The following is a 25,053-nucleotide window of genomic DNA, read 5'->3' on the forward strand; positions in this document are numbered from 1 at the left end:
TCTTTCACTAATCCTGTACTTACACATTTTCTTAAATCCTTGTATTTACTTGCTTACTTTTCTCTTACTAAGTTTTACATTTGGACTTGTTTTGTGTTTTATTTTATCTCCTTGGTTATTTTTATTTTTTTGGAAATTGTACAATCTTTATTTCTGTTTTAGCTTTTTCCCTACATTTGTATAACAGAGATTTCTCCTCCCAGATGGAAGGGCCATTTTTTTCTTGTTGTTAATTCCAGTTTTGTTATACTGTGATTGAAGAATGTTGTTACCATTATTTCTACTTTAAATAATTTAATGAGATACTATTTCACACTGAATATATAACCAATTTTTGTGAAGAAAAACTAGTGCTTGAGAGCAAGCTATATTCTATATTATATGCATGTAAAATTTGTATGTAAACATGCAGCAACACAAACATCTCAATAAAATCCACCTTATTGATTATGTTACTTATATCTTCTATATCTTTATTTTTGTCAGCTTATCTTGAACTAAGCATAGTGTGTTGAAGGCCAAAGTCTTTTATTATGTGTTTCTACTTATTTTTCCTTATACCTTATATGTCTTCTGCTCTATGTAACTGCTGTACTTGCTGCACTAATACTCATAACTTTATCATCATTGTATATTTTGACCTATAATATTTTAAGGAATTTATCACTGTAAATTTTAATATTTTTTAACTGGATTACACCTCAACTTGCATTAAGATTAAAACAACTATTTCCAATTGGTTTCATTTTGTTATATACATTTGTCTCATATTCATTTGTCCACTCCTCTGGTTTTAGTCTTGTTTAATATCTTTATTTTTAGTCTATATCTAAAACATATAAAATATATTTTGGTTGGTAAGGCAATGTAAAATGTTTCTTTTAATATGCAAGTTAAGTTGATTTATACTTATGAATATGGTTAATATGTTTGTTCTTAACTGGGTATAATATTTTATATATTATTTTTCCTCTCTGTATGCATTCTGTTTATTTTCTTCTTTTCTATTTTTTGTTATTTGTAAAGATTTCAGTTTTTCTTCTAGAGAGCACCTTTTTGACAATACCTTTAAAAATACCTTTGGTCCACTTTTACTTTAATTATGTCTCCTCTCTTTGACTTACCAGTTTACAATCTGCTCACTGACTCCAGTTATCATTTATTCAACTGTTACTGAGTGTATTCTAATTTCTTCATTATCTTCCTGTTATTCTTTTTGTAGCATTATTACTTTTTAATGTCAAAACAGATAATAATTATATTATATTCTTCTACTCGTCTCCATTAGAAATACAATTAAATACATTCAATGGTAATCTTAATTTTTTGGCCAAAGTTTTATTAACTCTTAGTTAATAAACTAAGTTGTATGTCATACAACTCTTAGTTGTATGACACTCCTAGTTGTATGACACTGAACAGAAGAGTTTTTGGATACAGTATTCTTGAGTTCTGACATGTATGTTTACATTTGGGCCTCTATAACCATTATACATGAAAGACAGCTTGGCTGGAAATAAAATTCTTGGCTCACACTTTGCTTTCCTCAAGTTTTTTTGAAGCTGCTGTTTAATTTTGCCTTTATTTGTATGTTACTGTAAAAATTTTGAGTTCAAATTTATTTTTCTTTTTAAGTGACTAATTTTTTGTTTTGTATTTTATTAATGTCCTGGGGAATTTATCTTCGAAATCAAATATTTTTAATGTCTTCAAGATGGCAATTCTAAGTTAATTTTTTCATGTGTACCATGTATCCTTTTAATATATAATTATAGATCTTCTTTTATTTCCCTATAGTTTTCCTGGAGAATATTTTTAACTATTAATTTTGTTGGATCTTTTTTCGCACTTCATATAATTCACCTTGAAATGTAGATCTGTTTGCCTAGCTGGATTAAAAATCATCATTCTCAGTGATTCACAGTGACTCATGCCTGTAATCCTAGCACTTTGGAAGAGTGAGGTAGGCAGGTCACTAGCTCAGGAGATGAAGACCATCCTGGCCAATATGGTGAAAGCCTGTTTCTACTAAAAATACAAAAAAAAAAAAAAAAAAAGAAAAGAAAAAAAGAAACATTAGCTTGGTGTGGTGGCGTGCACCTGTAGTACCAGCTACTCAAGAGGCTGAGGCAGGAGAATTGCTTGAACCCGGGAAGCAGAGGCTGCAGTGAGTGAGCCGAGATTTTGCCATTGCACTCCAGCCTGGGTGACAGAGTGAGACTCTATCTCAAAAAAACCAGCTAACTAACTAACTAACTAAATAAATAAATAAAATCATTCTGATCCTTTTCAGCTACTTTTAAGGTTTGGTTTTGTTTTCTTTTATTCTCATAGGCATATTTATAAATTGCCTTATATATTTTCATTATGTTTTCATTGAAGCTATTCTACTTTTATCAGCTTCTAATTTAGTCTTAATTACCATGATTGTTTTGTTTTTACCTTCAATTCTTTCTTATGGTTAGTCAACTTTTGTTTGACAATGTCCAGGGTTTTTCTTTGTACTATTTCCATTATAAGTATTTCAATTTCTGGCCGGGCGCATTGGCTCACATCTGTAATCCCAGCACTTGAGGTGGGCAGATCATGAGATCAAGAGACCATGACCATCCTGGCCAGCATGGTGAAACTCTGTCTCTACTAAATGTACAAAAATTAGCTGATCATGGTGGCATGCACCTGTAGTCCCAGCTACTTGGGAGACTGAGGCAGGAGACTGAGGCAGGAAAATCGCTTGAATCCAGGAAGTGGAGGTTGCAGTGAGCTGAAATTATGTCACTGCACTCCAGCCTGACAGCAGAGCAAGACTCTGTCTCAAAAAAAAATCAATTTCTGATTCATGGTACTTTCATCAGCATGATGATTGATTCTGAAGAAAAAAATTTGTTTTGTCTGAAATGGTTGCAACATCTGCTTTTTTCTGATTTCCATTTGCTTGGTAAATTTTCTTCCATTCCTTTATTTTCAGCCTATGTGTGTCATTGCATGTGAGGTGAGTCTCTTGGAGACAGCATACCATTGGGTCTTGCTTTTTCACCAAACTGCCACTCTGTACCTTGTAAATGTGGGCATTTAGCCCATTTACACTCAAGGTTAGTATTGATATATGTGGATTTGATTCTGTCATTGTGTTGTTAGCTGGTTATTCATTATCTTCCTGTTATTCTTTTTGTAGCATTATTACTTTTTAATGTCAAAACAGATAATAATTATATTATATTCTTCTACTCTTGTCTCCATTAGAAATACAATTAAATACGTTCAATGGTAATCTTAATTTTTTGGCATGTTTGCTAGTTTACATCTTCTAATCCATGAACGTGGCATATAATTTAAATTTTCATTAACTTAATAACATTTATTGTTTTTGCTTTCTTGAAATATTTTCTGTAAGTTTATTGCTTGATATATGTTAGTTTTTGATGTTGTTGTGGTAGCCTGCTTGGATTTATTACATTCTTCAAAATAAATAAAAGGAAATATTATTCTTCAATGATAAAGTATTGATGAATGATTAATATAATTATGTTAAAATGAAGATAAAAAGTGTCACTTTAGGAATAAAATCAATTCTCCTCTATATCACAGTAAGTATTTCATAGCTTAGAGTTAAGTCTTCCAGTTATATTTTTAAATATATAAAATTATTGAGTATGGAATCATTCAAGAGAAAATTTTAAAGTGACTAAAATAGCTACTCCAAGCAGCTATTCTGCAATATCTCTAATTTCTGTTTTATAGCTTTTGCTGGTATAGCTGCAAAACCAGAAAATTTGTTTTCTCATTGAGCTCTATTTATTAAATACTCTTTATAATGATCTAAAAATTATCTTCATATTAGTTCCACCCTTTGGTTCTTATCTAATATAATATCAAAATACAATCGGTTTATATCTTCTTTCATGTGATAACCCATTGACTTATAAAGGCATTTTTCATGTTCTCATTCTTCTCCTCTTTTCTCTAGGCTGTGTCTTCCCTAATTCTTCATACAACGTGGTTTCTAGTCTTTTCACCTCATGGGTCTCTGTTCTATGAAAGCACTTCAAGACCTCCATACACTCTTCCCACTTTTTAGTATGGTGGCTGTTATTTCTGAAAGACAAAATAGTCTAGGAATATCTCCTCACTTTGAACTAGATTCTTTACTTCTCTACCAATGCACTGACATTGTGGTGTCGTTATAGAAGCTTCCTGGCAGGCAGTCAGCAGCCTTGTAAATTGCTATTTACCTTATTAATTTCACCACTGGCATTCCTTAACTTTGCCTGCCTTGTGACTGGACTTTGGCAGGACCTGTACTTTGGGGATGTAATCACACTAACTAAGCCTGAAAGAGGAGACTAGCCATGCATGTACTCCAGCTAGTCTTCTTTCCCTGAAGAAAAAAAAATCTGTCTTGCGAAATAAAATTAGAATCTTAAAATTGATTGGTAAGCATAGAATGAGGGCAATGGGAATGAGTTCAGCATTTCAATATTTAATTGCATCAGGGCTTTGATAGACAGATTCATTCCCCATCAGAATAGAGACATACCTGCGCCAAAACTAAGCAGGCTGGATTTTTATGTACTTACACTGTTTCCCTAGAACAGGACTGAAGGGAGGAGCTGGTGTCATCATTTGCCTCCTGGACTGTTTTTGCTTTTCTATATTCTGTTCTACGCTAATCAATCCCTGATACAAAAAAAAAATCCATTTAAAATTCACGAGTATTTTATTTTATATTGCTCTAAATGGGAAACTAATCTCTTCAAGATGGTTGTGGATCTCTCATTTGCAGTGGATTTTATGATTTAATTCTTTGAGAATAATTTTATTTCTCTGGTTTCCAAATTCTTAGAGAGCTTCTCACTACCACCAAATTTATAAGACCAAATAACTAGGCAATGAAAAAGGTATCCAATGTGAATGAATTCAGAAGCTAGATCCTTTTTGTGCTTTCTCTGTCTTCTCTCTCTGCCACTATTTAGCAGGAGCCATCCTGGATTCTGGATAGTCTAACCATAGGAATCAAGAGAATAACATTAGGCCTTTGGATGTCCTGGCATAGCTTAGACAATCACTAAGGACCATCTCTACCTACATAGCCTTATCTAATTGAACCATCTCTGCCTACACAGCTTTATTGTGAGGGCAAGAGGTCTCATCTCCCCAACCTCTCACTTGCTTTTACAGCTTTGTTGGGAAGAGTGAAGATATGCATTTATGCCAACTATTTTTTTCTAAAGTATATTCAATTTTAGATAAAAGCACTACTTGTCTCAAAAGACTAGAAGGATTAGGGAATAATGGAGGTCAGAGAAGAAGTTTAAAAGCCTCATGCATTTCAAAAACATCCAAAGAGAAATTCCCTGGAATATATTTTCCTCAGTGTAAGGTAGCAACTATATTTCTGGAGTTCCTTCAGAATCTCAAAAGACCCTGACAATACATCTTGGCCTTACATATTGGCTAAAATGGAACTTCAGTGACTCAGGCAACAGTTATTTATATTTTACTGTCTCTACAGTGTTCCTCAACAGAGCTATACAAGTAGATGCAGAAGGCATAGTATTTTTATACAGCCACTTTGAAGATATATTTTTTGTACAACCACTTTGAAGACATGAATACAAATTGGAGAGGAAGGTGAAGATGAGAAGCAACACCATAAGGAAAATGTGTATCTTTGTAAAAGCTAATTGTGATGATAATTACTTTCTGCTTTGGAAGCTCATGGATAATGTTGGCTCTTACAATGGAATTTGTTCAAAGAAATAAAATAGATTGGGCTATTCAACAGTGACTGAATTGTTCATTATGTTAAGAATGGAAAGCAATCTTGTAAAATGTCATCTTTTGCATTTATTTTAATTTTCTGAGAACATTTATGCCAACTAAATGTAGAATTTCCCCAATATCACTCCTACCTTATTAAAGGGGAAAATAATGTGGCTAAATGCCTTTGACAAATAGTCATATTATTTAATTAATTATCATTCCTTTTCAGCACAGACACAGACAAGGAAAAATCAGGTGAAGGAGTAAAAAGAGAATTCAGATATTTGTCAAGGACAGGGAGATAAGAAGGAAAAAACCGTTCATGGGGAATTCACCCTCTGTAGCAAACAGTGGCACCTGCAGAGCTCTGCCTCCCTCGAAGCATCCTGCACCTGCCATCCCTTAGTCACAGACAGAGAAGTGACTACAAACAAATGCAAAAAATAAATCATTTCCTGTTCTGGAGTCCCCAGCCCCACACTGTTTATATAAATCTGTACATCTCATCCAGATTCTGCACAGCCATTACTAGACATCTGGTTTTAAAAATATGCTTCCTGTATTTTTCTCAGGCCCAGCTTGAATACTGGGTTGGTGCCTGTGTAATTGGCATGTTCCTGTGTAAGCCTTCCTTTTCAAATTGAGCTGCTGGTGGTTAACCTATCTGGATCTGTGCAGCCCACATTGGCCTCTGCTGGTGTGCCCTGGTTGGCTTGCAGCTTTGGAAGTCATTCCTGGCCTGAATGGCGAGCCTGAAAATCCTGCTTATGTTTTTAAGCTGGCCCCATACCCACACTCTAAATTTGCTTCCTTCCTAGGTCTTGTGACAATCCTTTGTGCCCTTTCCATTAAAAGAACCTCCTGTGCAAGTCTATGTCTAGGGCTTTTGGCTTGAAATTATTCCAAGCTTTTCCAAATACTCTTGACTTAGCAAGTTACTGTGATGTAGGTGGATCAGCAGGACTGGAAGAGGTGCCATAAAGAAAGTCATGAAGACCAGGTGGCAGATAAGTATGGAACAGATCTGAGGACAAACTTTGCTCCCTCAAATGTATTAACTCACCAGAAGAAGTTCAGGTAGTGCTGCCAAGAGATGAAGGCCCAGAAAGAAAAGAAAACAGTGAATTGTGGAAGAGGAAATAAACTTTTATAGTTTAGGGAAAGTTTTTGAAGGAGACAACCATTAGAAGAAGTTATAGACTCATAGCTAGAGGCATTTGTATGAGGAAGCGGATAGGAATAAATGTACATATGTACTCTATGATTGCCCGAGTAAGTAAAGAATAATGTATTTAGTTAAAATGGTCATTTTTAGCATTTGCAAGTTGAATCATATTCTCATAAAATAGATTTTCATTCTGTCTATAGACTTTGTTATTCCTTCCAATGACACATAAAGAGGTAGCCAACAGACTTGGGGAAGGGGGCAGGATGAACAGAATAAAATCCTTGCCGTATATACATTTGTCCAAGTGGACACAAAACACATACAATGCCTATATGTACGAAATAATACTAACCAGGATATTGGAAAATTCTTAAGAAAAAGATCTAGTTCTGTGAATAACTAGATTGGTAGTTTGACAGGAATAGCATTGAATCTGTAAACTGCTTTGTGCAGTATGGCAATTTTAATGATATTGATTCTTTCTATCCATGAGCACAGGATGTTTTTTTTCCATTTGTTTGTGTCTTCTCTGATTTTTTTTAGCAGTAGTTTGGAATTCTCAATGTGGAGATCTTTTACCCCCCTGGTTAGCTGTATTCCTAGGTATTTTATTCTTTCTGTGGCAATTGTGAGTGAGATTGCCTTCCTAATTTTGCTCTTGGCCTGGCTGTTGGTGTATAGGAATGCAGTAATTTTTGTTCATTGATTTGGTATCTAGAACCTTTGCTGAAGTTATCAGCAGAAGGAGCTTTTGGGCTGAAATTATGGGGTTTTTATATATGAAACCATGTTGTCTGAAAACGGGGATATTTGACTTCCTCTCTTCTTATTTGTACGCCTCTTATTTCTTTCTCTTGGCTGATTGCTCTAGGTAGGACTTTCAGTACTATGCTGTATAGGAGTGAAGACAGAAGGCATTTTTGTCTTGTGCCTGTTTTCAAGGGGCATGCTTCTGGCATCCAATATAGTATTGGCTGTGGCTTTAGATGGCCATTATTTGAAGGTATGTTCCTTTAATACCTAGTTTATTGAGTTTTTTTACATGAATGGATGTTGAATTTTATGGAAAGCCTTCATCCATCTATTGAGATAATAATTGGGTTTTGTCCATAGTTTTGCTTATGTAATTTCATGACAAAATCACAAAAAGTAATTGCAACAAAAGAAAAAATTGACAAATGGGATCTAATTAGACTTGGGCTTCTGCACAGGAAATGAAACTATCAACAGATTGAATACACAGCCTACCTACAGAGTGGGAGAAAGTGTTTGCAAAGTATGCATCTGACAAAGGTCTAATATACAGCATCAATAAAAAGATTCAAAAAATTTACAAGAGAAAATTATACAAGCCCATTAAAAAGAGGGCCAAAACATGAACAGGCACTTTTCAAAAGAAAATGTGTATGTAGCCAACAAGCATATAAAGAAAAATCTCAATATCATTGATCATTAGAGAAATGCAAATCAAAACCATAATGAGATAGCTTTTCACACCAGTGAGAATGGCTGTTTCTAAAACGTCAAATAATAACAGATGCTGGCAAGTTTGTGGAGAAAAGGCAAACTTACTCACTTTTACGGGAGTGTAAATTAGTTTAACCATTGTGGAAAGTGGTGTGGCAATTCTACAAAGAGCTAAAAGCAGAACTACCATTTGACTCAGCAATCCCATTACTGGGTATATACTCAGAGGAATATAAACCATTCAACCATAAAGACACATGCATGTGAATGTTCATTGCAGGACTACTCAAAACAGCAAACACGGAGTCAACTTAAATGTCCATCAATGACAAACTGGATAAAGAAAATGAGGTACATATACACCATGGAATACTATGCAGCCATAAAAAAGAATGGGAACATGTCTTTTGTGAGAACATGGACGAAGTTGGAGGTCATTATTCTTAGCAAACTAACACATGAATAAGAAACCAAAGATCACATGTTCTCACTTAGAAGTAGGACTGAATTATAACAACTTATGAACAGAAAGAAGGAAACAACAAACACTGGGACCTACTTGAGGGTGGATGGTTGGAGCAGGGAGAGGAGCAGAAAAGATAACTATTGGGTACTGGGCCTAATACCTGGGTGATGAAATAATACGTACATCAAGCCCCCATGCCACCTGTTTACCTATGTAACAAGCCTTCACGTGTACCCCCAAACCTAAAATAAAAGTTAAAACAAACAAAAAGAATTTAGTAGTAGGTTGCCTATATTTTTTCAACATGTGGCATATGAAAATAAAACATTTGCAATCCTATTTCACATGCACATTAATTATGTAAAATTAGAAGCACTAAGGGTAGGTCATTAAGTGGTGATTAGACAATAATATTATGTATTCTGGCTGCACTGGTAACAAGGAACTATGTTTACTTCCAAAGGGAGGAAAGATCATTAAAATTTTAATTTGTTTCTCAACAGTTCAATTATAAAATGCTTAATGTGATGGACTTTAACCTTAAGGGACTTAACACAATTATGGGACTGTTCCAGAATACCTTGCTCTCTTGTGTTTATCTTCTCAAAAGATTAGGTTGTAAAATACTTTATACTGTCTTTCTTTCACATTCTATACTGTTTCTATGTTTTAGATGCCTGGCAGGATAACTTCAAATGAAAAGAGAAATGTTTGTCTTGCTGAAAATAAAAACTTTCAAGTATACATTTTAAATACAGTTCAGTAGATACCTACTTAATGTCTCCTTTGTGGATCTCATACTAATGGCTCCCTCTGGACTAGAGTTCATTGGCCACTCACTTACTTATTCATCCAATCAGTAAGTACGTTGTCTTTAGTGCTTCTTTCTCTTTAATTTTTTTTTTTTTTTCAAAAAAAAAAAAAAAAAATCCCAGGCTGCAATGGCACAATCTGGCTCACTGCAACCTCCATCTCCCAGGTGCAAGCTCTTCTTCTGCTTCAGCCTCCCAAGTAACTGGGAATACCGACACCCACCTCCTCACCCAGCTAATGTTTGTATTTTTAGTGGAGATGGTGTTTCACCATGTTGGCCAGACTGGTATCAAACTCCCGACCTCAGGTAATCCACCCACTTAGGCCTCCCAAAGTGCTGGGATTACGGGTGTGAGCCACTGCTCCAGGCCTCTCTTTAAATATCTTTGTGTACTGCCATGCGCAGACACCTGTTTTTTCTTGGTTTTACAGTCTAATCATATTCATGGTTAAGTACTTTCACCATGCTGACAAAGACATCCCTAGTTTTCCCTCAAATAATCACAAATTTTATCAACTAATTTTCCCTACTATGAAAAAACTAAAGAACAACTCAGAGAACTGCATTTTTCTTCCCATATTTCACTTATATAGTTTAACCAGAGTCTTCTGAAAATTCCCCTGTCTGTGTCTCAACATTTAAACAGGAACTTTAGTCCAGATACCAGGGGCAACATTCTCAGAAGTTTATTTAGCCAACTGTGTTTGTACTTTGAGGTTGCCAGTAACAGAAACCATTTTCTAAATTTATAACAAGAATATACATACATTTGCCAGAAGCTAAAGGCATACAATTTGAAGATAAAACAAATTGTCTAAAGCCAGGTACAATGACACATGTCTGTTGCCTCAGCTATATACTTTCAGATACTCAGAAGGCTGTGTGAGGATCATGTAAGCCCAGGAGTTCGAGGCTGCAGTGCCCCGTGATTATGTATGTGAAGAGCCACCTCATTCTGGACTGTAATGGGAAATGTAGAAAGACCATGAGAAAGAAAAAGAAAGAAAGAAAAAGGTAAAAGAAGAAAAAGAAAGAAAGAAAAAAGAAAGAAAGGAAGGAAGGACGGAAGAAGGAAGGAAGAAAGGAAGGAAGAAGGAAGGAAGGAAGGAAAAGGAGAAGAAGAAGGTAGAAGAAGAAGAAAGGAAAGAAGGAAGGAAGGAAGGAAAGATGGAAGGAAGGATGGAAAGAAAAAATATAGAGAGATAAAAAGAAAAAGACTGAAAGAAAGAAAAGAGAGAAAGAACATGTGAAAGAGAGAAAGAATTGAATGATTGAGATATATATTTGAAGTAATTAGTGAATATATAATATCTGAGGTAGTGCTTCTGGATGACATAACTCAGGAAATGAGCACCAGTATGGAAGAGAAGAGGTTAGAGGAATAAGCAAATCAACATTTTGTGGTTTATATTTACCTTTATTTAGTATGTAGTGTCCCATTTATCAAGTGAAAAAGGATTTGGAAAGGGAGTGATCATAAACCACTGATGTCAAAGGCCACTGATCAAGTTATCTGAGGTATGAGAATTAGACAATGCATTTGGCAAATGAGAGGTCATTCATGATCTTGATTAGAAGTAGTTTTTTGTGTGTGTGTGTGTTGTGGGGTCTGATTAGAGAACTTCAAGAGAAAAATGGAAATAAACAGTACACTGTACAGAGGATTTTAAAAGTGGTTTGCTATTGAGATATCGGGAGGTAGGAGGAGTAGAATATGGTGTCAAGAGAGGGATTTTTCATTTTTCTTTTCTTTCCATTTCTTTCTTTTGAAGTTAAGACGGAAGCTGTTGTAACATATTTTTATGTTGGTGATAATTGGCTATTCACTTGTTGAAACTGAACCTTTACCTCACCCCATATATAAGATCAACTTAATAGAGATTAAAGGCTTAAATGAATGACCTGAAACTATAGAATAAAACACAGCAGGAAAGCTCTATGACATTGATCTGGGCAATGATTTCTTGGATAAAACCCCAAAAGCACAGACAACAAAAGAAAAATGGGGTAGACAAATGAGATTGGATCAGACTAAAAAGCTTTTGTATAGCAAAGAAAACAATTAACAGAATGAAGAGATAGTCTGTAGAACTGGAGAAAATATTTTCAAATTATGCATCTAATAATGAGATAAATTTAAAATATTTAAAGAACTCAAACTACCCAATAGCAGGGAAAAAACCATACTTAAAAAAGTGGCCAAAGAACCTAAATAGACATTTCTCAAGAGAAGATATAAAAATGAGCAACAGAAATATATTTTAAAAAGTGCTCCACATCACTAATCATCAGGGGAATGCAAAGTAAAATCACAAGGAGATATCAACTCACATCTGCTAGAATGGCTATCATAAAAAAGAAGAAAGATGGAAGTGTTGATGAGCATGTGGAGGAAAGGAAATCAAGCATATTGTAGATTGGTATGGAAATTAATACAGATACTGTGCAAAACCATATGGAGTTTCCTTCAAAAACTATGAATTGAACCACTATAGTATCCAGCAATCTGACTTCTGGGTTTATATCCAAATAAATTGAAATTAGTATATGTCGAAGAACTATCTGCACTGCCAAATTCGTCACAGCATTATTCACAATAGTCAAGCTATCGAAACCATTTAAATGTCCATCAATGGGATAAATAGATAAAAAGAAAAATGTGGTATATATTCACAATGGAATCCCATTCAGCCTTTAAAAAGGAGGAAATTTTGATCTTTACAAAAACATGTATAATCTAGAAGGCATTATGCTCAGCAAAGTAAGTTAGACACAGATAAGTACCATATAATCTTACTTACATGTAAAATACAAAAAAATGGAACACATAGAAATACAGTGTGGAATGGTGGTTAGCAGAGGTTGGGGGCTTGGAAAGAATGGGGAAAGAAGAAATATTAGGCAAATGGTACAAAGTTTCAGTTAGACAAGGAGAGTAAATTCTTCTAGTCATCTATTACACAGCATGGCAATTACAGGTAATAATAAAGTATTGTATATTTCAAAATTATTAAAAGAATAGGTTTTAATGTTCTCACTACAAAGAAAGGATAAAGATGTGAGGTGATAGATATGCTAATTAGACTGATTTGATCATTCTAAAACATATACATGAATCATAACATCACATTGTACCTCATAAGGATATGCAATTATTGATAATTATCAAATTAAATAAAGAAAAAACTCAAAATGAATAGAAATTTATAAAGTAAGAGAGAGTGGGATAAAAGGAGAACCATTTTCAGAGCAGTTTACCTATGAGGAAACTGAGGTAAAAAGCATTGAGAAACTTACCCATTGCCATAGCTGTAAGTTGGAGATCTTCAATAAAATATCAGAATGCCTCACTCCAGAGATTCTTTTGTTAAATTCTACTCTATGTTGTCTTTTTCTGAGTAAAGGAGGGAATAATTAACCAGGTCACTGTAAACTAGGTATACGTTGCAAAATATATTCATTGTACCAGCCTATAGGTAAGTGAGCTCCTGACCAGTAATCTCTGTCTCCTCTTTTTTGAAACATGGCCTTGCTCTGTCACCCAGGCTGGAGTACAGTGGTGTGGTCATAGCTCACTGCAGCTCCACCTCCTGGACCGAAACAATACTCAGCCTCCTGAGTATCTTGGACTACAGGTTTATGCCACAGTGGCTGGCTAATTTTTTAATTTATTATTGTTTTAAGTAGAAATAAGTTCTCATTCTATTGCCCAGGCCAGTCTCAGGCTCCTGAGCTCAAGCAGTCCTCCCACTTCAGCCTCCCAAAATGTTGGGGTTACAGGTGTGAGCCACTACACCTGGCCTTTCTCTGCCATAAGGTTTTTAAATAGACTTTGTTAAGTATAAATTCCTGTATAGATGTTAAAAAAATTCTAAAATTTTATTTTAGATTCAGGGGGTACATGAGCAGGTTTGTCACATGGGTGTATGAAATGATGCTGCAGCTTGGGGTATGAATGATCATCACCAAATAGGTAGTCTTTTAATATTTGCCCTCCTCTGTCTCTCCTCCCTCTAGCAGTCCACAGTGTCTGTTGTTCCTATCTTTATGTCCATGAGTACCCAATATTTAGCTCCCACTTATAAGAGAGAACATGTGGTATTTGGTCTTCTGTTCCTGTATTAATTTGCTTAGGATGATGCCCTTGATCCATGTTGCTGAAAAGGACATGATTTCCTTCCTTTTCATGGCTGCTTAGTATTTCATAATATGTACGAATTATATTTTCTTTGTCCAATCCACCATTGATGGGAACCTAGGTTAATTCAAGTCTTTACTATTGTGAATAGTGCTGCTATACACATGACAGGTACATATGTCTTTTTGGTAGAATGATTTCTATTTCTCTGGGTATATAGCCAGTAATGTGATTACCGGATTGAGTGGTAGTTTTAAGTTTTTTGAGAAATATCCAAACTGCTTTCTATAGAGGTTCAATTAATTGTGTTAATTGAATTACATTCCCACCAGCAGTGTATAAGAATCCTCTTTTCTCTGTAGCCTCACCAACATCTGTCATTTTTTAAATACTTTTTAAGAATAACTATTCTGACTGGTCTGAGATGATATCTCATTGTCATTGTGATTTGCATGTTTTATTGAATCAGAAAGTGTGATATCTCCAGCTTTTCTCTTCTTTCCCAGGATTGATTTAACTATTCATGGCATTTGTAGTTCCACATGGATTGTAGAATTGCTTTTATCTATTTATCTAAAAAATGTCTTTGAGATTTTGATAGGATCATACTGTGTTTTTAAAAGTTATAAATTATTCATAAATTTAAAGCTTTAAAATGACAAACATCTTTTTTTTGACTCTTTGAGAGAAAAACAACTTCCTACATAATTAAAATGTTTGCTTTTTCAAAAAAAAATGTATTTAATCGTTTTTAAGAAAATTGATCATTTGGAGAAAAACTCTTCCACAATACTGGAAAGCAGGTGGCAAAACTGTTATTGTTCTGGAAGTGGGCCTCCTAATTTGAGTACCAAGTCTCATTAAAAATGATTGCCAGCCGGGAGCGGTGGCTCACGCCTGTAATCCCAACACTTTGGGAGGCCGAGGCGGGTGGATCACGAGGTCAAGAGATCGAGACCATCCTGGTCAACATGGTGAAACCCCGTCTCTACTAAAAATACAAAAAAATTAGCTGGGCATGGTGGCGCGTGCCTGTAGTCCCAGCTACTCAGGAGGCTGAGGCAGGAGAATTGCCTGAACCCAGAAGGCAGAGGTTGTGGTGAGCCGAGATCGCGCCATTGCACTCCAGCCTGGGCAACAACAGCGAAACTCCATCTCAAAAAAAAAAAAAAAAGAAAGAAATGATTGCCACAGGCATCTAATGAGATTCTGTCTTTGCCTCTTATGACTATGTGATTTTCTTGAGGAGTGACTAATTATTACAGACTTCTTACAATTGATTTAAGTATGTCTTTATTTTGTGATTCACAAATTCTGCTATTTCAAAATATGTCGTTTGCAAATTAAATCTTAAAATTTCAAAGCTTTGACTTTGTCTTGTAGATTGGTATTCATCTCTGATTGAAATGAGATGAGTGAAGCCAGTGTATAACCTAGTACACATTAGGAGCTCAATAATATTAAAGAAAGCTAAAAGGAAAAGAAAAACACTCCACCTCAAAAAGGATTTCAAAAAGCCAATAAACATGGAGTAGTATAAGGCTTGATATTACATTTGAGTGTAGACAGATATATGAGTAAGTATCTTGCCTTATTACAGAGTTTATCTTAAATTATTTTTCACAGTTGCATTGCTCTTCTTTGAATTAAAGATGCACTGTTAAATAATCTTAATGGAGAGAAGACAATGTATTTGAAACTAGACGTTATTTTTGTGTTAATTAGTTTTTTACTTATTGATTTATTTATTAACCCAGATTTGTTCAGTGTGGACTTTACAAAAGCTTCAATAGAAAGAGATTGTTTTGTTTTGTTTTGTTTTATTATACTTTAAGTTCTGGGATACATGTGCAGTTTGTGCAGGATTGTTACATAGGTATACACATGCTATGGTGGTTTGCTGCATCCATCCCTCCATCACCTACATTAGGTATTTCTCCTAATGTTATCCATCCCCAATCCCCCTTCTGCCTGCTATCCCTCCCCTAGCCACCCCACCCCCCACCCCCCAACAGGCCCCAGTGTGTGATGTTCCCCTCCCTGTGTCCACGTGTTCTCATTGTTCAACACCCACTTATGAATAAGAACATGTGCTGTTTGGTTTTCTGTTCTTGTGTCAGTTTGCTGAGAATGATAGTTTCCAGCTTCATCCATGTCCCTGCAAAGGACATGAACTCATCCTTTTCTATGGCTGCATAGTATTCCATGGTGTATATGTGCCACATTTTCTTTATCCAGTCTATCATTGATGGGCATTTGGGTTGGTTCCAAGTCTTTGCTATTGTAAACAGTGCCACAATGAACATATGTGCGCATGTGTCTTTATAATAGAATGATGTATAATCCTTTGGGTATACATTCAATAATGGGATTGCTGGGAAAGAGGTTTTGAAAGTTGCACATGCAATGTGTTGGTCTGAGATGACCACAGAGTTGGTTTCCATGCCTAGGAGGGAGTCTCTTAACCTTGGCTATGTATTGACAACACTTTACCATATTTTGGTAAGATCTTACTTTAATAACCCTAACCACAACAATGCAATTATCCAAATGCTTTATATTCTAAATATGTACAGCATGTTTTGGCACACAGCATCTGCAGCCAGTGTCTAAGCAGTGTATTTCAGCCAGAAGGTCAAAACCATGTCATCTGAAACTCGTGTCTGGTAATGTTTTACTTTTGGTTTAGCCAATTAGTATACAATTAGTACAAAAGTAGCTCTTGCAGCAGTTTTTTGGAATTCTCTCACAAAATAAGGGTATTCCAAGCTAAAGCACAGAAACCTAGAAAAACATATTACACTGCAAAGCGTGTCTCTGAATAAGAACAGAAGGAATTTCATGTGTGATATTGTTTCATCCTGGCATTCTCTTTTCATTTTAATCTAAGAAGCTGCTCTGTGGGCAGTTATATTTAAATAAATGTTTCAAGAAAGCATTGATTTTTATTAAAGGCAGTATCGAAAACTTATTTTTTCTTATACATTTTTTTCTAGAAGATCACATAAAAGTAGTTATTTATGTATGTCATTACTGAAGTGGAATACCATAAAATGGGGTATATTTGAAATATAGGTACTTCCATACAACTGGATACTACCACAAAGTACATGTTTGTTCACATCTTCTAGCATTTCTTTTTAACTTCTAAGGAAATGCATTTTGTTTCTTTTAATGTGATATTCCAGCCCTCTATTGCAGGAAGGACAAATATTTGCCTGATTCCTTTTGGTTTTTATGTCCATCACTCAAATATGATTTATAAACATGAATTATTTGTTGAAGTAACATTTGGTACAGTAACATAATTAGTATTAATTCTTTAAATTCCTTCTTTACAAATTGCAGAGATGTGTCTTCATTTATTCCATGTTTAAAAAGTATCTCACATATCATGAAGACTTTATATTATCATTAGTTAATATTATAAGACATAAAATTCCTTTAGAGTTAATTTCATCACTAATGGTAGTGGGTATAAGTTGAAGTAATCTAGTTTTAGGTTAACTCTTGGACAGATAACCTTGAGGAAATCATTGTTTTAAATGCATAACAAGGAGTTGGGCACAGTGGCTCACGCCTATAATCCCAGCATTTTGGGAGGCTGAGGAGCTCAAGACCAGGCTGGCCAACATGGTGAAACCCCATCTCTACTAAAAATACAAACATTAGCTGGGCGTGGTGGTGTGCACCTGTAATCCCAGCTACTCAGGAGGCTGAGGCAGGAGAATCTCTTGGACCTGGGAGGTAGAGGTTACAGTGAGCTGAGATTGCACTCTCCTGCCTGGGCAGCAGAGCAAGACTCTATCTCAAAAAATTAATTAATTAATAATAATAATAATAAGAAGAAATAAATAAATGCATAACAAAGCTATGAAGTTTTCCAATTTTGTGGTCAGGAAGATAAATTGATTTTGTAATTGTCTTACTGTTTTCAATGTTACATTATTGGTATTTTCTCCATTCCACAGGTTGTCTTTCTTTTATCCTTTCATTCTCCTTTCTTACTTATGCTTTTAGAAATGTTTTAAACCAATTATCCTTTTTGCATTTAGTTAAAATTAGTGAATATTTGTAAATCTACTTAAACGGTCAAGTGTGAAATGCAATGTTATACAATGAGCTTAACTATTAACTCTTCCACATTGCAAAGCCTTCACTCTTTCTTCAGGCAATTCAAATGCTGTATGTGACATCTGACTGTTTGATAAAGACCAACAGAGCATTTCCTAGCCAATCTATATGTTAAATATTAATAAAACATTTTAAAAATAAAAATAAATGCACATGGTATTTTTTATATGCTCTTCTGACACCTTTAATGAAACTAACCATTTTCTGGACCACTGCTCTAGTGCTTGCTGTTAGAACAGTTCACACCTGAAAAATAGGGCAAGTTAAATTTATGAACTATGAAAATTTTCTTAAATATTGAACATCCAAATAAAGTCATTAAACTTGTAAACTGAAAAAACAAACAATAAAATGCGACATTTATTAGGAAAAATAGACATGTGGGTAATATGGTAATTTGAATAGGAATATAAAAATAAAAATGCCAGGAAACCCAAACATTAATAGCTTTTAATCAGAACACATTGGAAAGAAAGTAGGAAGGAAAGCAGCAAGTTATTGAACTTATTCATAAGAAGCAAATACAAATTTCTTTCAAGTTGTTAGTGTTAATATAGTCTGCAGCAGTGGACACATCAATGTTGAGTTCTAACAGCAACACATGCAGGAAACAACTTTCACTATTATGAACAGTAGGTACATATGAAAAGGCAGCTTTGAAATTAACAATACAGTTTAATTCAGTCCTGAATACTTTATTGACATAAACATTGCTAAAGAGAGTGAATAAATGATATGCACTTTTTTTTGAGATGGAGTCTCGCTACTGTAGGCCCCAGCTGGAGTGCAATGGCCTGATCCCGGCTCACTGCAATCTCTACCTCCTGGGTTCCAGCAATTCTCCTGCCTCAGCCGCCCGAGTAGCTGAGATTACAGGTGCCCACTATCATGCCCAGCTAATTTTTGTATTTTTAGTTGAGACAGGGTTTCACCATTTAGGCCAGGCTTGTCTTGAGCTCCTGATTTCAGGTGACCCACCCACCTCAGCCTCCCAAAGTGCTGGGATTCCAGGCATGAGCCAACCGTGCCCAGCCTATATGCACTTTTAATGCTGCATTCTTTTCTGTCAAACACTTTATATGCAAACATTTGAACTTGCAGCAAATGTGAAAGAACTTTTTAATGAACACCCCAAAATCCACTACCCAGATCTACTATTAACATTTTCCTATAAAGGCTCAATTATGTTATTGAGTCATCTATCCCTTCCTATATCTATCAATTGATCTTATTTCTATTTATTGTAAATTGCAAACATCTCAACAATTTCCCCTAAATACTTCAGCATGCAGTTTTTTATATAAAATTTACATGTAATGAAATACACCTATCTTTAGTGTACATTCCTTGACTGTTGCTAAATACGTGCATTTGTGTAGCCTAAACTTCTACCAAAATATAGAACATTACCATTCACGCCAGAAAGTTACTTTATTACCGTCCTAGGTAATCTCCACTCCTGCCCAAGGTAACTACTAATGATGTTTTCCACCAAGATGCTGCACTTTTCTAAAACCGATGAGCTACTAAGTATAAAGAATTACTTGTATCTTCAACTCCCGAGATTCTAGTTTCCAAAGATATTAACAATGACACCCTTCTCATTAAAATAAAAATATTTCCAATTATCCTTGTATAATATTTAAACTCCTTTAGTATAGTTGAGCAAAAATTGAAGTTTTTAAAGTAAAAATAATTTATTAAAATGGAGGCTGTGTATACTTGGAGAGTGAATTAGGTAACTTCTAATCAAATCCCAGAGTGCTGGCAAGTGTATTTGCATTATGAATGAACAACAGCCACATTTGCTGTTCTTCAGCTAGTTGCTTATCTTACAAATTTAGATCCGATTGTGAAATTGCTAAGTAACTCAACACCACCCTTACAGTAGATATACAACAAATATTTTTAAATGGAATAAAAGAGTGAATGAGAACAAGAGAATGAATGCAAAGGGAACTAATGTTTGCTAAGTGTTTAGGGCATATGACTAACAGAATGCTACATGCTTTCAATAATCGTGCTTTACCTTAAAACTGTTCTGCAAATTAGGCATGCCTTTCACACCATGAATGCTCAATACATCACTACAACCACTAAAATGCACCACTGTAACTGCTGAAATGTACAGGCTCTAACTAAGGAGTTTTTATCCCCAAGAACATCAGAGCAGCAATTGCATTAGTCATCTGCAGTAAGGTTAAACTAACTTTTCTATATCCCAAAGTTCTCTTCATCTGGACCAGAGAGGAGCAGCTTAGAAAAGGTTATAAATGTACACCACAGGCATTTACTCATCTATTGCTCAATTATTCTAAAAATGGGAAAAAATAGCAACTACTTTTTCAGTGTCAGATAATTGATAAGTAGAGAGACCTACAAAATTTTGATAAGTGGGATACATACATTACTAGTGCTGCTTATTAAAGGCAATTCAATGTTAATCTATTTGGGAAGTGAGATGAGAAATTTATAAGGAGATGCACCTTCCAAAATGAAGCTCGAAAATGGATTTTAATTATAATTGAGGGAGACCAGAGCTTGACTTTCAGTATATAATGATGTCTACATAAAACAAATGAGACTTACCAAATTTTTTATTTAAATATCATTAACAAAAGGGAAAAAGCAAACACAAAAGGCAAAATATACAAATGAATACACAAAATAACATTAAACAAAAAATATTACCTCATTACCACATACTACCAGATAAGCTTTTATCAAAATCTGAAAATACTTTTTGCTAAGTATAAAGCTGATGACTACTCATATCTATGCAGTCATCGGAGAAATAATTTTTAAGTACTTTGTCCTGGGGCATAATAGAAGATTCCCTGAAGGTCTGTAGTCTACTTTAAGGACACTTTATAATGATTGGTGATGGATTACAAATGAGGTCAGGAGTTTATTTCTTTTGCAGTGGTAATTTAAAATGTGTATTGGTAGGAATTTATTATTTAAGGTTATTGACTTCGATGACAGGTATGTCTTGTAAAATACACAATAACCCCCAGGGTTGATTTTGTCTTTTGTACAGTCAACTGATAGAAATGATTTAAACATTTCTAGTATTTTGATTATATTGGATGTATGTGCACATTTAAGGTATTTTAAGTTTTTATATCCCCAGACATAGGTAAATCTGTCACTGAATGAGATTTAGTTTTTTGACTATCACCCTGAGAGGAAGCCTCAATCCTGGTAATTTTGTAATATGGTTATAAAATCTTGGATAAGATCCGATTTATTTGGAATGTGTCCATATTGTTCTTTGCCCATGAATACACACTGTTTATTATACATGAGATGGAGTAAAACAGAAAGTCATTATGTTTTGGAAAATCATCCTTATAAGAACCATCGCATCTCTGGTAATTTCATTTAGCGTGTCAAATGTACGATTTCTAACTTGTTCTAAAATATTTGTTATGCGTCTAATTTCCTGATTCAACTCAGCAATCTCCAACTGTGGGAAGTGACTGATTTAACCATTTAATTTCATGTACTTTTATAAGGTAAATTTCACAATTTTATTTCAGAGTGGGCAAGAGTTGGTATTTAGTTGTAATGATACATACATGATAGCACAAACCAGATAAATTCCTTGGGAGCAAACGTTAAGTTCATCTAACAAAGAAGAAATATATTTCATTAATGGATACTCTATTTTTATTAGGTACTTGAGTAGCTGGGCAAAAAATGATTAAGAAACATGGAATTCATACAAATGTACTCAAGTATATTGGCTACTTTTAACAGGTCCTGAACTATTTTCGATATAAAAATTTAATTATAACAATTCTTTCATCATTGTAACCATTTGTACAAAGTATGTGGGGTATATACACTTGTACTGGGGCCAGAGTGTGTTTGTAGAGTTCAATTTGTACCGTAGTAAGCACTTCTTGTCTGGAGTGGCATCTTCTTACAGCATGAATGTGAAACTGGACGGTGATCCTTGAAGCTTACAATTTTATTGGAGGTGTAAAGAGCTTATTCATTTAACTCCCTGAAATGACCACTCCTTTACAAGCCATGTCTCTCTCTGAAGTACTGTTTCCTGCCTTAAAGACCACTTTGTATTTTATTAGCTTTGGGAAATCAGCTTTCTTTAGATTAGTGTCTGCAGACTATATATCTTTTTCGAACTTTCATTTTCAGTATCTGTCTACATATTTTATATGTGTCTCTGAGAACCAGAACACATATAGGTTTTGTTGTTTGCTTTTAATTGAAGCGGTTACTTTTGTATGTAATTACTCATATATTTAGCCTTATATCTACCACTTTACTACTATTGTTTTCAATGTGACCTGTTTTTGTCACTTTTTCTCTTTTTTCTTCTTTTGAATTACTAAAATATATTTTAATTTTCCATTTTTCTTTTCTATAAACATGAAAGTCATATTTTCTTTCACTTTTCTTTTAGCAGGTACCCTAGAAATTAAAGCATGCATCCTTGACATCGTAATTAATACAAATTATCACATTCACTTCTTCCCTGACAATACTTGCTCATTTATTCACAAGACATTATGTCATCATTTGATACAGTCGATATTAATCTATGTTTACCTGATTTTTTTTTTTTTTACTTTCATTTGCTCCTTAGTTTTACTGCATTTTGGCACTTCTACATAGGACCAATTTCTTTTTATCTAAAACATTATCTTTAGTATTTTCTTTTTCAGTGCAAGTTGACTGAGGAAATTGCTCTTTCTCTGAAGTAGCCTTTATTTTACCATCTTTTTTTGAGGAATATTTTAAGGGATATGGAATTCTAGTTGGCATATATTTTCATGTAGCACTTTAATAATTGTAGTTTATTCTTTTTTTGGCTTTCATCTTTTATGGTGAGAGGCCAATGTCATTGTATTGTTAACACTTTCAGTTTGGGGTTTCGGTATTCTCTGGCTGATTTTAAGATTCCCTCAGTGACTTTTCCATTGTTTTATTATAATGTAATTTTATTATAATGTAATTTATTATAATGTAATTTTATTATAATGTAATTTCCATTGTTTTATTATAATGTAACATAAAATGTGTAGTTTTTTTTTTTTTTAATTTACCTTGCTTAGAGTTTGGCTAACATATTAGTATAAATTACACATCAATTAAAAAAAACCTGTTTGTCATTTTCTCTTCCAATATTGCCTCCTCCCAATTTTCTATCACTTCCCTTTTAGGATAACACCTTACATACAGTGTCTTACGTACTTTTGTCTATAGATTTTGTTTTCCTGTGTGTTCATTTTTGAAGTATTTGATGGTTGTACTAACCTGTCACCTAGTTCACTAATCCATTTGCTTTTAACCTTAGTTACTGTGTTTTTAACTTTTACGTTTTTATTTGATATTTTAAAATTCCAGTTCTCTAGCAGAATTATCCAATGTGTTCCGTATTTTTTAATATATTTTCTTGTTAATATTGGTATTCATTATAGCTGCTATTTAGTCCTTCCTTGGTAATTCCAACAGCTTGATCATTTGGGGATTTCTTTCTATTGTCTATTTTTCCGTCCTAGCATTTTGGCCTCAGGGTCATATCTCTTGAATTTTTTTCCTTTTACTTCATTTTCAAATGCCAGAAATTGAAAAAAAAATAGAGAAGTTACAGAAAGGATTTATCTTTCCATCTTTTGGCAGAGAGGAAGCTGATGATCCTGATCCAATGGTGGTGATGATCCTGATCCAATGGGCCTGAGCTCAATTGAGGTTGTGGGCAGTTTTGATGATGTGCTGCCAAGATTCCAATTCATACCTGCTCCAACCATATGGCTTTCCAAGCCTTCCAAATAAGAGCTTGTATGCTCACAAGGGTCTCTCTCCATGGTAGTAAATACAATTGAATTCTTCTATTCTTAGTATCATGAGACTACAAACAACTCCACTGCACTTTTAGAGATTTTCTGCTGAGCTTGCTCGCTTACTGTCATATATGGCATCACAATTCAGCAGATGTCTTAAAGGGAAAACCAGCTATGTTGGTTTTCTATTCCTCCATTCTTGCTATGATCTGACTGCCTTGAGTCTCCAATGTTGTTTCCTGAACAAGACTACAAATTTATTCTGCTCTGCTATTTATTCTATCTAAAATCATCTCAACCTGAGCAAAGACTAGATTTTCAACTTTTCGTCTTGTGTACAGACTCCTTAAATTCACCCAGAAAAAGAGCAGCTTTAAAATATTAGCTCATGTCTTTGATGTTCCTACTTCTTCAGAATCTGGCCACCCTTATTCCTTATTTCCGCAACAGTCTTTACAGAGAGTTGTTGTTGTTTTTTTTTTAATTTTGTTTCCCATTGTTTCCAGCTTTTGGTGGAATCACTGTTCTTCTTCAAGCTACTTCATTATACTATGACTTCATTCATTCGATATATGTTTCAGTAGTGAATAAGAGATACCACATAAGCACTATTTTAGATTCTGGGAATACCGTGGTAAATCTAAGACTTTGCATTTGCAGTGTTATATTCTAGTGGAAGTAGATCATTAAAGTATTTACCAATAAATATGTCAATTATCAGGTGGTGATAAGCCCAATGAAGTAAGAAGATAAAGGGGATAGAAGGTGATGATGCCACTTTATATGGGATGCTCAGAGATTGCCTGCCTGTCAAGGAGACATTCAAGGTAGTCCACATGAAGTTAACAGAGCCATTCATGTTTGTCTGTAAAGAGTGTTGCCAATAGAAGAAACAGTTAAGTGAAAAGTTCTAAGGCTTTTCCATGCCTAGTGATGTTGACGAACAATATGCTTGTAGCAAAGTGAATGAGGCAGAGTGTTTAAAAAATAGCAGGTGGTACATTGGAACAATCATTTCCAACTTGTATTTATATTTAAATACATTTTAAATATTTATATTCATAAATGCAACATGTCTTATATTGATAAAGACATTCCATTTTAACTTAACTGGAATAGAAAGCTATTAGGAGAAGAGACATAATCTTTTATTTCAGAAGTTCACTCTGTCTTTTGGTTCCTTCCGCATAGTAGCATACAGTCAGGGAGACAAGTTGAGAAGCCTTTGCATAATTCAGTAAAGATGTAACTAAGTGCAGAAGGTAAAAGTGTGGCCTCTTGAGCTAGACT

At 34.5% G+C, this 25,053-nt stretch overlaps 1 pseudogene; it reads right to left on the reverse strand.

Moving 5' to 3' along the window:
* LOC135269470 (large ribosomal subunit protein eL31-like) overlaps nucleotides 1-23,787 on the reverse strand; it is an 81,164-nt pseudogene extending 57,377 nt beyond the window's left edge.
* Between the last annotated feature and the right edge of the window lie 1,266 nt (nucleotides 23,788-25,053).

This window comes from Aotus nancymaae, unplaced genomic scaffold (assembly GCF_030222135.1).
Source record: "Aotus nancymaae isolate 86718 unplaced genomic scaffold, 86718_ANA_hifiasm-v0.15.2.pri h1tg000006l, whole genome shotgun sequence".
Classification (NCBI taxonomy): Eukaryota; Metazoa; Chordata; class Mammalia; order Primates; family Aotidae; genus Aotus; species Aotus nancymaae.